Raw genomic sequence first — 16537 nt, 5'->3', positions numbered from 1 at the left:
AATGCCCAGTGGAACTCCAATCCAACCAATCCTGGAGCTGCTCTCATCAGCATGAGAGCAGCTCCAGGATTGGTGGAAGCAGGCTAACCCAGTACTCATTTTGAGGATGAGGGCCTATGCCAGCAATCCCCCAGCTGTTTCTCAGCCATGGGATTGCTGGGTCTACAGTGCACATGTCGGGCAGGCCGGAGCAAGCCAGCCGACCAACCCGACATGCGCACTGCAGGGGCAGCTGTAATCCTGCAAATGAATATTAATGAGGTAGATCGCAGTTTGCAACCCGTTAGAACTTGCACCAATCACAGACATGGTGGTCTGATGGGGTCAGCAGACCACCATGTCTGTGACTGCTTTTTATTAAAGCATTCAGTTTTTTAGGGAAATGCAGCCCATTTTCAGGATGCATTTAAAAAAATAAAATGAAACATTTAGGTTTTATTTTATTAAGAGCAGGCAGTGGTCCTGTGGACCACTGCCTGCTCTTAAAAAATATTTGTTTCAACATTCACAAGGGGGAAAGGGCCCTGTGGTGACCCTTTTACATTTGCATATGGTTACCATCACCTTTGAGGTGTTAGTAAAAAATGAATGTTTTGCGACCGTAATTGGGTCGCAAAACATTCATACATAGTACTACAATTCGGTATTTGGAAGGAACGTCCTAAACACGCCTTTTCAAAATACTGATCGCTAAACACAAATTGCGATTCGGTAACATTACAGAATCACAATTTGTGCATTGTACATATGAAAAAGCATTTTTGGGGTATGAAATGGCCCGATTCTGTGAATCAGGCTGTTTCCGGCCACAAAAATGCTTTTTTTGATAAGGCCATTCGTTTCTGTTTTTTCTAACTCTACTACCAGTTTACTTTTCTCAGGTACCAAGTGAAGGGCATTTTCAAACCTCAAGTGCATTTTGCGCACACCGTGGATGCATTTAGTAGAATTCAGGTTCAATGTACATGGAGAAAAGTTGGTTTGTTGAGACTAAGAATTCAGATGATCATTCATCATTTTGCCCTCAGAAGCATACTGCTCCAAGGGGTGGCACCTACGTAATCTGTGAATGAACCCAGGATTTGAAGTTTTTAAAATGTGTACTCCGTCAGTAAAGTGCTTCATTTACATATGTCAGGACAAGGACATCCATTAGATTTTTCCAAGCTACAAAGCACATTTTATTCCTCTAAACCTTTATAAAGTTGTGGAGGCTATGTCATTTTTATATCACTTTGTTTACTGCATTGTTTATTAGGTCCTGTGTATTAAGTACAAATATAGTCGGTTTAAATTCTTGTTTTCCTACTTGACATCTTTCTTGACATTTCTTATAAGAATATATGTACACTCCTTGTTGTTCCCACCAAGACTAGGTATAATTGTATACAATTGTATAGCAAGATCTGGTGGCTCAGTGGACTAATGTGTCCATTGCAGGGGCCTGTGTTCGACCACATGATCACAGGTTCAAATCCTGGAAGGGTCCACTCAGCCTTTCACCCATCTGATGTTGATAAAATGAGTACCATTGCGTTGGGTAACAATAAACATCTGCTATTCAGTGCCAGATCCCTATGGGTTAACGTGTGCTTTAGAAGCCAGATTTCTATGCGAGGGAACGTCGTGGAGCTGTTGGTGCCCTCTCCACCTCACCTGTAGCCTCACCGCTGTTCGCCTGGGCTCCTCTCGCCGCCACATCACCGCCACATCACCGCCACATCACCGCGCGGCCCCACAGCGGGGAACTACCGCTCCCAGGTGCCCCAGCGGCTCGTGACGCCAAGCACGCGCCCGGAGGCGCTTAAAACTCTGTTGCTCCCTCGGTGGAGCGGGGAAGCCAGATTTCTATGCGAGGGAACGTCGTGGAGCTGTTGGTGCCCTCTCCACCTCACCTGTAGCCTCACCGCTGTTCGCCTGGGCTCCTCTCGCCGCCACATCACCGCGCAGCCCCACAGCGGCGAACTACCGCTCCCAGGTGCCCCAGCGGCTCGTGACGCCAAGCACGCGCCCGGAGGCGCTTAAAACTCTGTTGCTACCTCCGCGTCGCGGGACGCGCGCGGGCGGGCGCCGGGCTAAGCCCGGGCAAAGGGCGGGCCCTCTGTGGCCCTCAGAGGACCGAGTGAGGCCGGGCCGGGCCCTGTTATTTGCTCCGCGCACTCTACATCCAGGACACACAGTAAGACTTTGTTTCCCCAGTTGTTTATGTCTTGGCCAAGGCTGTAATTCATATTGTGACTGTCAGTGTGACCAAAACCTGATTTATATTGTACTTGTTGACAATGTCTAAAGTGAGGCCTGGTAAACAAGTCCCACATACTGAAGCAAGGACAATGGACAATTATCTCGTCAAGGTTGTCAGTAAGATCAACAAAGATAGGAGACTATCACTAACAAGGATTAGCCCAGATTCTTCACCTACAAGGGTATGTACCCAGTCTACCTCATTGCCTAATCGTTGTTCGATAATGGATACTGATGCAGAAACAAATAATGAGATATTAGAGGCCGAACAGGAGATTGTCCACGACCTTATATTAAGTCCAGGTGTGACATCCCCTCGAAGGCGCACACCACCTCAGTCTCCATTACGGAGAAAGGTACGTGCATGTAGGAAGGCACCCGTTAGAAGAGTAGTGACCCGGAAGACTAAAAAGGCAGGCACATCCCCTACTAGTGGAGAAGATGCCCCTGAGCTAATAAATAATGTCGAGGGAAACATTCTGCACCCTTCCCAGATTATTCTCTTGACAAACTTATTTGAGTCTAAACTACAGGCATTGATTTCTCCACTGGTAGAAAAGCTAGATATTGTGGCCCAAAAAGTCACTAGTTTGGAAGGTGCTTTACATTCCTATATTACTCAGTCTCAAAATGGGTCAATATCACAACCTCGTCTATTGGGGGTGATGGGATCTAGTATAGGGGGCACAGGGGGTCCAGAGGCACATCAATTGGATGGCCTAAAGGTACATGGTAATGACACCGGGGCGAATGCAAAGGCGCCTTTAGTCACTAACTCACTGACTACCCAACCAACGTTTATGCCATCAATGGGTATTGCGAATGCACAGGCAACAGTACAAACACAATATGCCCAAAATAATAAGCAGAATATTGCAGGTGGGACTGAACTAGGTGGGAGAAATAGACCGAGGAGGAGTGAATGTGTAAACCTCCCTCCGGATTGCGTGCCATATACGCTTGTTCTAACTAATGTTCCGGAGATTGATAGTTGTCTGTCTGACTCAAGGCAAGAAACATATGTTGCCCTAAAAAACAAAACGCTGGCCTGGTTGAACAGGAATTGTGGTTTTCCGTGTGCCCTTGCAGAAGACATATTATTCACCCGTTGAGTTAGCTGGATTGGCAACGGTAGGAAGAACATAAGGGGGGACTGTATTATCATAAACTTCAAATATCCCCAACACGTGGCAACAGTCCTCCTCAGGGCTGCCGTTCTGCCAACCGTGGAAAACTCGGTACGTGTTAGACCTCTGGGTTTCTTTTATAATCATTTGGACAATTCTCAACACTATTTGCCTGTACAGCATAGGTATCCTGGTCATGGGAGGGGGCAAGTTGGTTCTGTTGCAAATGTGAATAGATCTTCCTATCAAATCAGTGGGGACACGCAGGTTCAGCAGTTTCCAAACAGTCAGCTGGGTAATACTTTATCTCTCCATAATCGTTTTTCTGTTTTATCATCCTTGGAGGAAAACGACTGACTGTCTGAAACACCAGTGAAGTCGGCACAGCCAACAGTTTCATCCCTTAAAATTGCCACATGGAATATCGCCGGCATAAAAAACAAAAGTGGGATTGATGAATGGTTAACATCATTAAAATCTTTTGACATCATTGCCCTCCAAGAGACTTGGGACAATTCGAACAGTTTTGCCCTGGATGGCTATTCCCATTTTTTTGTTCCAGCAACGTGCAGTGTGGCAGGGAGGGCTAAGGGGGGTCTGCTGAGTTTATTCAAACTGGATTTGAAAGGGACCCTATCACAGTGTATGTCGGGCTCTGAAAATTGCTTGGTTGTTGAATTATTAACCTTAGATAAGGTCAGGATTTTATTTGTAAATTTTTATAATACACACGCTAAGGAGTGTACTAGCCAAAACCTGGAAGTTTTGGACAACTTCTTGTCGGTCTATAGTGCTAATGTAAATTCTTTCGAATTAATATTATTAGGGGACTTTAATATACATCCGTGTACCCTCCCCTGTATTAGTCAAGAGGATGAAGGCTCCCCTCTTTCCTCACCGGTCCATCTAGAACATACCAGGTCTGGGGAGCTTTTGGAAATCTTTTTGGCTAGATGGAACCTATATGAATCCGGGTGTGGGAAGGGAATATATAGAGCCCCTACTTTTAAGGCAAAGGATACGGCTACTATAATTGATTATATTTTTGTGTCTTCTTTTTTGTTGCATAATGTGTTAAATTATTATACAGAGGTTTCAGTTTTTAGTGATCACAATCCCGTTGTACTTGCAGTAATGCAAACAGATTTAATCTCACTTAATAGAGCAAAAAATAGAGGGGGTGTAAATCTGAAGGCAAAAGACCAGAATCGACGGTTGAAATGGACTAAAATTGTGCCGGACATTTTCTTACGAGATGTGTTGTCCAAAGTAGAAGAAGAAGTCACAATATGTTTAGAGAGTAGTACACAACCGACAGATATTCTAATGGCTTTTGAAAACATCTGTAAGGAATTGAACCAGGGTCTTCAGAATAAATCGAGTCAGAAGCCCGTGATGGGAAAAAGATGGTTTGACAAGGAATGCACGAAAGCACATGGAGTCTTATTAAAGGCACTTAAAGCGACCCCTACGATTCATGCTGATATAATCAGTGCAAGGTCTGTGTATAAAAAAACCATCTTAGAAAGAAAGAGGGTCTTGAAAGAAAATGCGCTGATTCAACTCCTCGAACCAGAAACTTTAAAAAATAGCAGCTTATTCTGGAAAATAATAAATCAGCCATTTTTCTGTGATGATTCCAATAGCCCCTTGGAGGCAAATATCCCAGATGAAGACTGGATCAAATATTTTAGCCAGATATATTCAGCAACAATGAGTGTGGCTGCAAATGATGGGATCCCGGAAACTGACGTAGGGGCACCCTCTACTGGTGACACTGCTGTCACCTTTGATATAGTAGACGTTGAAAGGGCGATAGATCTAACTCAAAAAAATAAAGCCCCAGGACCTGACGGGGTGCCTGGGGATGTCTATAAAAGTGAGCCGAAATTTTGGGCAAAAATTTTATGTAATGTTTTTAATGCTCTCTCTAATGCAAGAATCCCAGATTCCTGGAAAAAATCCATCATTATTCCTGTCTTTAAAAAGGGTAATAGACAAGATCCTTCCTGTTACAGACCTATTTCCCTGATTGATACCTCAGTGAAAATATTGGGACGAGTTATCTTAACAAAATTGAATGAGTGGCTTACAGAGAAAGGGGTACTGTCAAATGCCCAGTATGGTTTTAGACCAAAAAGAAGCACAATAGACCAAGGGTTTAATTTGTATTTACTAGTTGAAAAATATACAAGGGCTAAAGAGGGTTCTATGTACCTGGCGTTCATGGACCTCTCGTCAGCGTTTGACCTGGTAAATCGCTCTAAACTATGGGAAATTTTGCTAGACATTGGTCTAGATAGGGCCCTTGTTAATCTATTAGCAGACCTACATACTGATTTAACAACCTCGATTAGAGTAACCTCAGAAGGGCGCTGTACAAGTCACTTTAAGTCGGATAGGGGCGTGCGGCAGGGGTGCATTCTGGCGCCGCTATTATTTACCATTTATATAAACGCCCTGGACCCTATTCTCAAAGATGCAACCCTAGACATCCCACGCGTAGGAGATCTTGGTATTCCAGTTCTCTTATATGCCGATGATGCTGTCCTGCTCTCACGCACTGGGGTGGGTCTACAAAGATTATTGGACGCATTTGAGAATTTTATGGGATCATTGGACTTAAAGATTAATGCTAAAAAGTCCCAAATCATGATAATGGGCAAGAATAAAAAGAGTAAGATCTCAAAGACATTTGTTTGTGGGAAGCAAGAGCTGTGTAAGGTAGCTACTTTTCCTTACCTGGGGATTACATTTGATGAAAGAGGCACTTGGGGCCCCCAGATAAAAACTAGAAATATTGCCCTAGCTAGATCATCTTCAGCCCTTCAGGGATTTGGTAAAAAACTAGGTGCTAGGCCAATAGCGTCGCTACTCAAAATTTATAAGGCAAAATGTCTTGCTGTTGCCACATATGGAAGTGCTATATGGGGCAATTGCAATTCTGACAGTATACAGATTACTGAAAATAAATTTTTGAGATCGATACTTTCTGTACCGCAGTCTTCTCCCACATATATTGTCCATACAGAACTGGGAATGGGTTACATTTCAGACCTGATTAGAGTAGCTCCGGTCGTGGCCTGGTTAAAAATATGGCTGAATCAAGAAATTCCCCTCAACCACATCATTTTAAAAGACTGTTTGCAGTTGGATAGAGCCATAAAAATACCGTGGCTAGTTTACATTAAAAATTGTTTTGTTAAATTAGGGAGAGTGGAACTTTTTTCCGCCCCGGAACTGATCACTGCGAAAGACATTGGTCTTATTAAGAGGATGATGGGCGAGTTATTAAGCTCAGAAAGAGAAAGAGTTGAACTGGAGAAACCTTTGGTTCGGAGTAGCATCATTTTGAGTACCCACATAGGTACCGAACCTTATTTAACCATAGTAAATCTTCCTTTTCACCGGTTCCTTTTAACTCGTTTCAGGTTTAACATGATTCACCTAATACTTGGACACTTTCCAACCTGGTGTATCCCAGAAAACGCCAGTCCGTGTAAATGTGATAATTTTTCGTTTCAGGATACTACACATTTCTTGATGTTCTGTGACTTTTACACTGCCCCAAGAAAGAAATATTTGCTTCCTATTTTAAGGGAGGCTGGGTTTATTCAAGTCAAGCCTGCTATCCTTTTTTTACAGCTTTTACAAACCCCCAGGATTATGTATCATGTAGCTAGTTTCCTGGTGGGGGCTATTAGGATTAAGAAAAGCAAGTCACCCAATAATTAGACAAATATCAACCTATAATGGTGATTTTACTAACACTGTCAGCAGGATCTTGTTTCTTGGGGGATTCTTGTATATAAATGTAATTTTTAGATGGATGTAAATAGATGGTTTTATCTGACTGACCTCTTTTTTAATATTTTAAATGATTGAGTTGTTTAATGAAATAATGTCTCTTTATGAATTTGTATTGTATTGTTCCTATGTCTTTTTATGATATTTATTTATCGAAATAAAAGTACTTTGACTGACTGACTGACTGACATTATATGACCATCATCTGCTATGCGTAAATGATATGGCATTTTCAGGATATAATGAAAATTGTACTGTAAAAAAGCACCCTTTACCCAGTTGTTATTTTTTCAAAAATATCTTGGTGGAAAACCCTCAACACACCCAAACTCTTCTTGCAGTGGTTGTCTCACTCGCTGTGCTTTGGTTCCCAGTCCTGTCCTGATGCAGTTATTGCGTGTTTCTGCAAGTGAATGTTTATGCTGGATGGATATTTGTAGTACCAAGGCTTGTTCATAGGTTATGCAGATTGTAGCAAGTGGATGCCAGCTATGAAAAATCCCAGTTTTTTATTGCTGACATTTAGAGAGGAAGGGGTAGGCATCTATTGGTGAAGAAAAGCACAGGAACCTGATACTGTCTGATTTTTGGATGATTCAACATCTTGGATTTTTTGCATTGGGGTGGCTCTTAGTAGTGTCAGTCAGAGGTAGGAGGAGATGGTGAGCCTATCTTAGATTGTGTTGGTATCCCACTATTGGCAGAATTCTCCTTCTCCACTGAACAAGCCCTTTGCAGGCAAATTGAGCTGAGCAAGAGCCTTGGAAAAAAAGAAGGACAAACCCAGCACTTAGTTGCCTCTGTCAGGAGCCCTGGTGTGTGGGTCATCTAGTCTGACTTGTATTCTACAACTCTCTAGCTCTCCTAATGACTGGTGGTTCCAGCTGCCCTGCTGTACTGACCTGAAAAAGTATCACTGTGGACCCATGTTGTGCACTGTCGCACTGAAAGTGTCTGAAGACCTTGCTGGCTGAAGAGTGAAGGCACAGAGTGTGGTCTACCATTCTGGATCATGTAGACGCTGCCGTGAGTTCCATTGCCCATGTCAGGCGCATGCTAGGTCTGGGCGGAGGTGCAGTGATGCTGCTGTTATCAAGAGGAAAAAGCAGTGATGCAGAGGCTGGGAAGAGCTTATGGAATCCTCTGAAGTGTGAAATGGAGGGGTAGGAGCAGTGCTTGCTCTAGGCTTTGGCAAGCCTCCATTCTTCCTGATCCAGAGGGACCACAGGATAAAGAGCTGTTGAGGTCTTTTATGGGTCTGACAGAATGCCATGCAAAATTTGTACAATAACTTGCGGATATACATACAGATCACAAACCCCTAATCCAGATTCTTTTACCAGCAGGTGTACAGCCAGATTGGCTAGACTTGCTGCTAGGTTTCAGGAATATCGTTATGTGCTAGAACACATACAGGATTGGAGGAACACGCAAGCTGATTGTTTGTCTCAGCTAGCAGTAGATCACAAAACTATGAATGGATTGGATGATTGGGGGGACAAATGGACAGAGCCTGTAGTTTCTGTACAAGATGTGGTTTCGGAGGGATCTGGTGCATTTATATTGGAAGAATGGTGCTGTAAAAATGAATAACGATAATACTCTCAAAGAAGTCATACAGATGTTGGTTTTTGGTGGAAAGATGGAGAGTTGTGTCCCAGTACTTGTCTGCCCCTATGTTAAAATCCTTGAAGAGGAAATGACCGCATGTGGGCATGTGGTTCTAATGAGGGGTGACAGATTTGTTACTCCTGTGGGGTTGAGAAGCAGACTCAAGTATGGTGCACAAGGGACATCTGGGACAAAATGTAACACAGTTCTGGTGGCCTGGCATGGGTGATCAGGTAGCCACATAGGTGGTGAAGTGCAGTTTATGCAAGGAAGGGGTTAGGAGGCTTAAAGTGGGTATGCAGTCCTTTACGGGGCACATACAGGACCCTGGGAAAGCTTGGCACAGTCTTTGCATAAATTTTATTGGTCCCATGTCGAATGTTAATAGTGAGTGTAGGTTTGATTTGATTGCCGTGGATGGGTTCTCGAGGTGGTTGAGTGTGTTCTTCATGAAAGAAATCACCACTGATGAGACCATCTGTGTATTGAGGAAAATGTTTTTAGAGGCGGGAGTACCATCCATCCTTATTGCTTACAATGGCACACAGCTGGCTTCTCATGATAATGAAGGAATTTCTCTTGAACATAGGCATTAGACATCACACCACATCCTTAAACGACCCACTAGGAAATGGTATGGCTGAGAGAGCCAACAGAATAGTCAAGGGGGTGATCCAAATGGCTGTGGTGCGGGACATGATGTCAGGAGAGGGGTTGAAGATTTGTTATGGGCGTACCACACTACAAAGCAGGAGAACACTGGTAATTGCCCTTTCGAACTGATGAGAGGAAGGGTTCGGAGTTCCAAAATGGATAACCTCATGGATGAAAGAGTGGGTAATGAATGGATGTGTGGAAAGTCATGTGTCCAAGGCCTCTCGTATCAATGCCAAGAGTGCAGTAGAAAGAGGTGATTGGGTCAAGATCAAGTCTGGAAGGGTGATGAAAGGGCTGTTAAAGTTTGAAGGCCCTTATAGAGTGGGGGCAAGTATAAGTCTTGGAGAATGGTGAGTGGTGGAATAGACATAGAGTGGCGTTGTACCAGAAAGGTGGATTTTTTCATAAAGAAAAGATGGAGGATTGTAGTGCCTACATGATGATAAAAGATGGAGAGTTTGCCCTGGCAGAAAGGGGATGTGTGATGCTCTGCTTTCTGGTTCAGGGGAAGGTACATTACCTTCTGGTTTAGGCGAAACAGGGTTGGCAAGTGCAAGGGGAAGAAGTGAAAAAGATCGAATACCCCAGGCATATTTGAAAGATTATTTGTATTGAATAGTGATGCTACCACCCAGCTCATGGTTTCAGTTTTTGTTAGCTTTGAAGGGTTATTTTGTTGCTTTGCAATTTGTTTATGTTACTCATTTTTATCTTATTTAAGCTTGTTTTGTTTTTCAATGCATTTATCTTTTGCACTGCAATGACATGAGGAACGGGAGGGGATTTGTTGTATATGGCTTATGTTTTATGGGCATGTGATGGAGCTTGTCTCGTGCCTTCAATGTAGTGGAATCCTGACCATACAGGAATCCCCACAAATGTTGAGTGGCAGGGTTCTGTGGTGGGAAGTTGAACACTGGCCAGCACAGGAGTGGCTGCTCTTGACTGTTGTTTTTGCAATACCTCCATTAACCTGATATCCAGCTTGAATCCTTCACAACATCTTCCCAACCAAAATGACCATATGACATCAAAAATGGTCTACTGGGGACCAATACATCCCAATTTTCTTATTTTTCATCTCCTTTTTATGTGTGGCTTTTCCGCTTCTTCAGCAGGTGCCTTGAGTTGTGGACACCAGCCATCTTTGAACAACCCAAAGCATGCTCATACACTTTTGAGTTATAGCCCTTGAAGCAGGAGGTGCCAGAGAATCCCTAGTGCAAAGAGCCATTATTTGATAATTGATAGCAAGGAGAAGTCCCCTCAGCTGGGAGGAGTCATTCTGCACCATAACTAAATCACTGTTGCAATCCGTGGAAGGTCAGGTGAGAGGTCGCAGTGCCGTCGGGAGGTTAGGGATGTTATGGTCTCATTGGGCAACACTCACTTTCCTGACTGCAGTGGATCCTGGCATACAGAGAGAATTGTTTGGCAAAAGTGTTTTTGTGTTTTTTTTCCCCATGCTCCCACACCCGGGCACCAAAAACTACCCGTGATCCCCTCCCATCCCCACCCCTTGGGAAACCCTCCTCTTCCTTCCTAATGGCCTAGGCCTGAGGAGGCCCTGATTTGGAGCATTCAATAATCCACTTAACCCACCCAATAATAATGATATGCCGCTAAGGAGCATTAACTCAGCACTAACAGCACTGTGTACCTTACCAATTTAATGAGAGTCACGCCTATCAAACTCCAGCTGCTGATATTGACCTCAGAAATTCTTCCGCCTCCTCAACCCTACGGAAAGTCTGCATCTTATTATTGTGCATTACTCCTAGGCTGGCCAGAAATTTAAACTGTGCTGTGGCTCCCAAACTCTTGAAAGACTCAATCAAATTTCCTAGTTCCCATTGCTTGTTAGCCGTCAGTTGTGAGATATCTGACCTGATTTCGAAATTGATACCATCTACTATCAGAGATCTTTGCTTTAATGCCTTGAGAAGGATTTCATCTTTGAAACTCTAGGTATGGAAGTTTACCAATATTTTCCTTGGTTTAACTTTGTTGACATGCCTTCTATAAGGGTCTTTATGGACCCTTTGTATATCCATACTTAGTTCTTCTTCTGTCCATTTTAATTGTAACCCTTCCTTGAGTAGATGTACCACAAATGTTTAAATTTCTTCTCCTTCGGCTCCTTCCGGGACCTTAAGCACCCGAAGATTACATCTTCGTTGGTTATTTTCCAGTGATTCTATTTTGTCTTTCAATTGCTGTTCATTGCGCCTAAGGTCGCTGATCTCCTTTGTGTTGACCGCCACCTGAGATACCAGATCTTTCATCCGATCTCCAGCTGTGAAGTTCTTTCAGCTACATCATCCAACTTTTGTCCTAGACCGGATCCCTTTCTGATTTAGCTCAGATGTTTCGAACCTGTTTCTGACCTCAACTGTCAATAAATGTATCAACTCCGCTACTGATTGCGCCTGGACTTGTGGTTGAGGCTGTATTTGTGGTAGAGATACGTTTTCAGCTTGAACTGTCTCAGTTGCGCATTTGTTTCCTCCCTCTTTAGCTGCTCCATTGGAGAGTCCAATCGACATCTCCGGAGTCGCTGCCTGCGATTGGGCTTGTAAATGAGGTTGTACAGGTTGAACCTCCATTCTTACACAGCTGGAATGCTGAGACTCCAGAGAATCCGAGAGTCCTGCCAAAACCTGAAACCTATTCATTTAACTGTATCTGCCCCTCTTGGTGAGACAATCTTAGGGGGACCTACGGTGGGATTCTTTAATAGCAGTGTTTTAGGAGCTACATTGAAGAAAGTTCTCAAAGAGGGAGTGATCTTAAGATTTAATACTTGAGCCTCTCGATTCACTTTAGATTTCCTCCTTCTCTTCGGCGTTGCCCACTCTCCTGTGGCCGTGCCCCCTTGTTTCGATGGAGGGGAAAGTTTTGTTCCGTTATTTAACTTAAGAGAGCCCTGCCCCCCCTTCATACAGCTTTTACTTAGCCCACTCCTCAAGTGATAGTGATTTTGCTTCGTTTTTGCTCCCACTATTCCTTCCACTTGTTCGACTGAGCGGGGGTCCAGATGCCCTTAGGCTCCCATCTACTCCTCCTTCCTTTACCAAAGGTGCACTTGAAACTTCTACCGCGGCAATTCGGGCCCCAGTATCAACACCTCTAGCACCTAAAGCTGCTGTCTCCTTGGCCAGTACCTGCCCACCTTCACCCTGTGCTTTATCACATTGACCTGCACTAACCTGCTTCAGGGAGTTACCTTCCGCCTTCGTGCTCGACTTTGTGCCTGCCTTGCTCGACCTTAGTTTGTGCGTGCCTCTGTTTCCTGCCTGCTGCATCAACGCCTTTCGGCCACTGCCGAGCTCCTGAGCAGCTTGTGCCCAGCAGAGGTCCAGGATCAGGGAAGCTCGCAGATCGTCCGGCTCGAGGGACCCAGAGCTCCAGCCCTGCCTGCAAAAACGTCCGCTCCCTCGCTCCTCGGCGTCCCGCCGCACCGCCGTCCCAGCTCCACCTCCACCTCCAAGTCAGCAGCACAGGTGAAGGAGTTACAGAACCGCCACTAATGGGGGGATGAAAACCCGCACCCTAACCGGAGGAAGGTACCGCACTCCACCACACCTCTGTCACAGCACGGCACGGAAACAAAAAACAAACCGGTAAAAATACCTCCTTTTTTTTTGCATTTAGCTTTCACGCTTGAAATGAACTCTCCCGCATTTCTACATTCCGTATTATCCTTAGCGGTCAAAAGAACATCCGCTTGCAAAACTGTGGGTTATGTCGCCGTTAAACCTGCATACTCTTCTTCATGAATAAGGAGCCTCCGCGACCGCAAACTAACCGGCCGCCATGTTTCCCCCCATTTGGCAAAAGTGTTGTATGTCCCAGTTGGTCCTGGACACCTGCAGGAAAGGCGTTCACCACTGCTAAAAAATACTCCTCGGCAGCCGCATCAAGAGGTCCTGCTTTGGTATAAGATTTCATCCTTGGTTGCTAAGCAAATGTAAACAGAATAAACAGTGTGGACTGGCACGCTCAAGCTCTTGCAGAAATTTAGGGGCATATTATCAAGACAGGTGATAAAATTATAGCCGCTTTAGCGGCAGAAAACTGCCGCTAAAACGGCGATAATGGGATTGATAATATGCTCTATGGAATTTCAATTGAAGCCCATGTTAGATGTCCTTCACATCTAACATGGGCTTCAATTGGAATTCCATAGAGCATATGATCAAGCCTATTATCGCCGTTTTAGCGGCAGTTTTCTGCCGCTAAAGCGGCGATAATTTTATCGCCAGTCTTGATAATATGCCCCTTGGTCTGGCCAGTGTTTTAGCAAGTCCCTCTAACAAAAGACTGAAATTAATATTGTAACTCTTAGATCTGGATATGTTGGATGTTTATATGTCCAGCTGAATGTTTTTTAATTAAATAATTAAATGTAAGTCTGGCCATTTTGCAGGTCGATTTCGTTAAAAAAACTGTTTTATGATAATAGTTTTTGGGTTTGCATAGATTATGATTTGCCCCTTCTAGTGAGAGACCTAATTTAAATGAAGACTTCGTTTCTGTATTGGTTGCCCAAATGTTCTGTCAAAGTCTGTAGGCCTTTATTGTGCATTTGTTAAAAAGCAGATTCAAGTCTGAAGGTGTTTATGTTAACGAAAAGCCTGTAGGCCTGTAGTGGTGCATCATTTCTTAAGATTATTAGGGACTGAAGGTAGGTATTTTGTCAAAAGGAAACTGTCAGATTGCAGAAACAGGAAGTTTGTGGGGTTAGATACCCCGTTTAAAAAATCCTTAAGTAAGTTGATCCGCACCGTGCTAATTCCTATTACGCACCTAAGGAGGGATTCCTAATTATTTGTACCCAGTGCAATTTTGTATACATTTTAAATATCTGTAGTAGTTAGTTGGATGTGAACGCTATCCTATGCTAGGGATTTGTAAAGCACATAGCTATCCAATGGGTCTTCCAGCTCTGAAAATCAAGTCAGTCAGGTATAGGTTCAAGCAAGCAGCTCATTCAAAAAAAATAAGTTTTGAGTAGTTTCCTAAATTCTGTTTCTTTCTCGGTCATCCTCATGGATAAAGGCAGCCAGTTCCAGAGCCTTGGTGTCAGGTAGGCAAACGAACGTCCTCTTCTCCTGGATTTCTTTATTTTTGGTACAGTGAGGAGTCTCTGATCTGCGTAGCGTAACGATCTTTTAGGGTTATAGGGAGCTAGCAGCCGCTGAATTAGAGGAGAGCTTTTATTATAAATCACTGGGTGGGCCAGACAGAGACATTTTTATTTGTTTCTCTTGAGGACTGGCAGCCAATGTAAGCCTGCTAAAGATGACGAAACAGAGTGATGCTTGGGAATCTTTAGCAGAATGAGGGCTGCAGCATTCTCAACAATTTGAAGGCACTTAGGGGCATATCAGCAACAACCGGCGATAGTTATCGCTCAGCGCTCTTAGCGTGAGGATAATTATCGCCGGGTAACGTTTATTTTTATCGCTGAGATAGCGTGCTATTAGCAACGCTTATCTCCTCAGCGATAAAAATCCTCACGCTAACTGCCTAACGTGAGATTATCGCTGGAAATCCAGGGATAATCTCACGCAATGTGGCGTTAGCTTGCTGATAGGGCCCCACAAACTTAGCCATGATATCCACCTTCCATAGGATATCATGGCTAAGTCAGTCCTGAAGCAGGCGTAAGGAAAGTAGCGATAACAGGGGTTATCGCTACTTTTCCTGCCACTATGCTTCATAGCGTGGGGCTTGATGATAGGAGAAATGTCGCTTGGCGACATTTCTCCAGTCATGTCAGGTCAGGAACGCCAACTTTGCATCTCATTAGAGATGCAAAGCTGGGCGTTAGGAATCCCCACGCTAAAGCAAGATTTCATGCGTTAGCGTGACCTTGCTAATTAGGCGATAAAATTATCGCCGCTTTTCGGCCGAAAACGGCCGCAAAAGCGGCGATAATTTTTTATCGCCTGCTTGTAAATGTGCCCCTTGATCACATACAGAGGGCTTCCCAGGTAGACTGAGTTGCCATAGTCAAGGCGGGAGAGCACTAGGCCCTGTACTAAAAATGCCATTTCTTTTTAAACTAAAAGCACTGGCTGGATATTGATGTTCTGAGTGTCATTGTTGAGCGTTACTGAGTTTCTAGCCCACAGCATGTCCTTGAGTCAGCCTTTAGATTTTTATGCCTCGCTATCCTGAGAGACAAGTACTAAAAGGAGTATAAGATCCCCGGTATTAGGACCCACAGCCCTGAGGGCACAGACACCATTGGTAAACAACCTCCCATTGATATGACAGGACCATAGTAAGTACTGATTGCTCTGGGTCACCCTGACTAGATATCTCAACAATGATCAGATAGTGCTACTTCTGGGTACTATTGTGCAAATGCCCTTGCAGAGTATTGCTCCCAGTGAACTGTGTATGAGTTGTTATTACACCAGTGTGAGGCTCACATGGTTGAATGCATGGATCATGCTGACAAGTGCCGTCAAATTTCTTGGTTACATAATATTAGAGTAGCTCTTAAGGCTCTGAACCTAGGCCATCTCTGGTCAGATCCAGAAGGTTCTTCTTTTCCGTCCAAGAATGAATTTAAGAGATTGTATGCTGAGATGCTCCAACTTAGGTCCCTTGCCAAGACCCCTAGGGATTCATTATCTGATCTTTTTATGGACCATAAGGTCGATTATTTATTGGAACCCTATTGGGACATTATTATTGGAACCATTGACAGGAAGCTGTACCATCAATATAGAGTTGGTTTTTTGCCCCTAAAATCTTTTACTAAAAAATGGGGAAACAACCAGGCCTCAAATGCAGATTCCTCCTGTCATTGTTGTCCTGGGTTATCTGAAACAATTTCACATGTGTTATTTGTATGCCCAGCATATAGAGCTCCTCGTATGAAATGGATCAAGCCACTGTGTAAACAGTTAGGCATAAGCTCAGCGCAAACAGCTCTGCGTATCCTTAAGTGTGATACCAAGGAGGTGATTGTGGTTGCCATGGCAAAGTTCTGGTCCACGTGTTGGGCCATAAGGAGGAATCATCTGGATCATCTGCAATCGTAAAAGCTATTATTGGGTTATGAGATTTTATTG

The 16537-nt window shown here is 43.9% G+C and overlaps 1 protein-coding gene across 2 annotated transcripts in view; it reads right to left on the bottom strand.

The window, feature by feature from the left end:
* Window positions 1-16537, bottom strand: part of OTC (ornithine transcarbamylase) — a 310400-nt gene that overhangs the window by 5874 nt on the left and 287989 nt on the right. The window lies entirely within an intron of this gene.

Source organism: Triturus cristatus, chromosome 8 (assembly GCF_964204655.1).
Source record: "Triturus cristatus chromosome 8, aTriCri1.1, whole genome shotgun sequence".
Taxonomy (NCBI): domain Eukaryota; kingdom Metazoa; phylum Chordata; class Amphibia; order Caudata; family Salamandridae; genus Triturus; species Triturus cristatus.
Note: the sequence above shows the minus strand (reverse complement) of the source record. Positions and strands in the feature narration are given on the sequence as shown.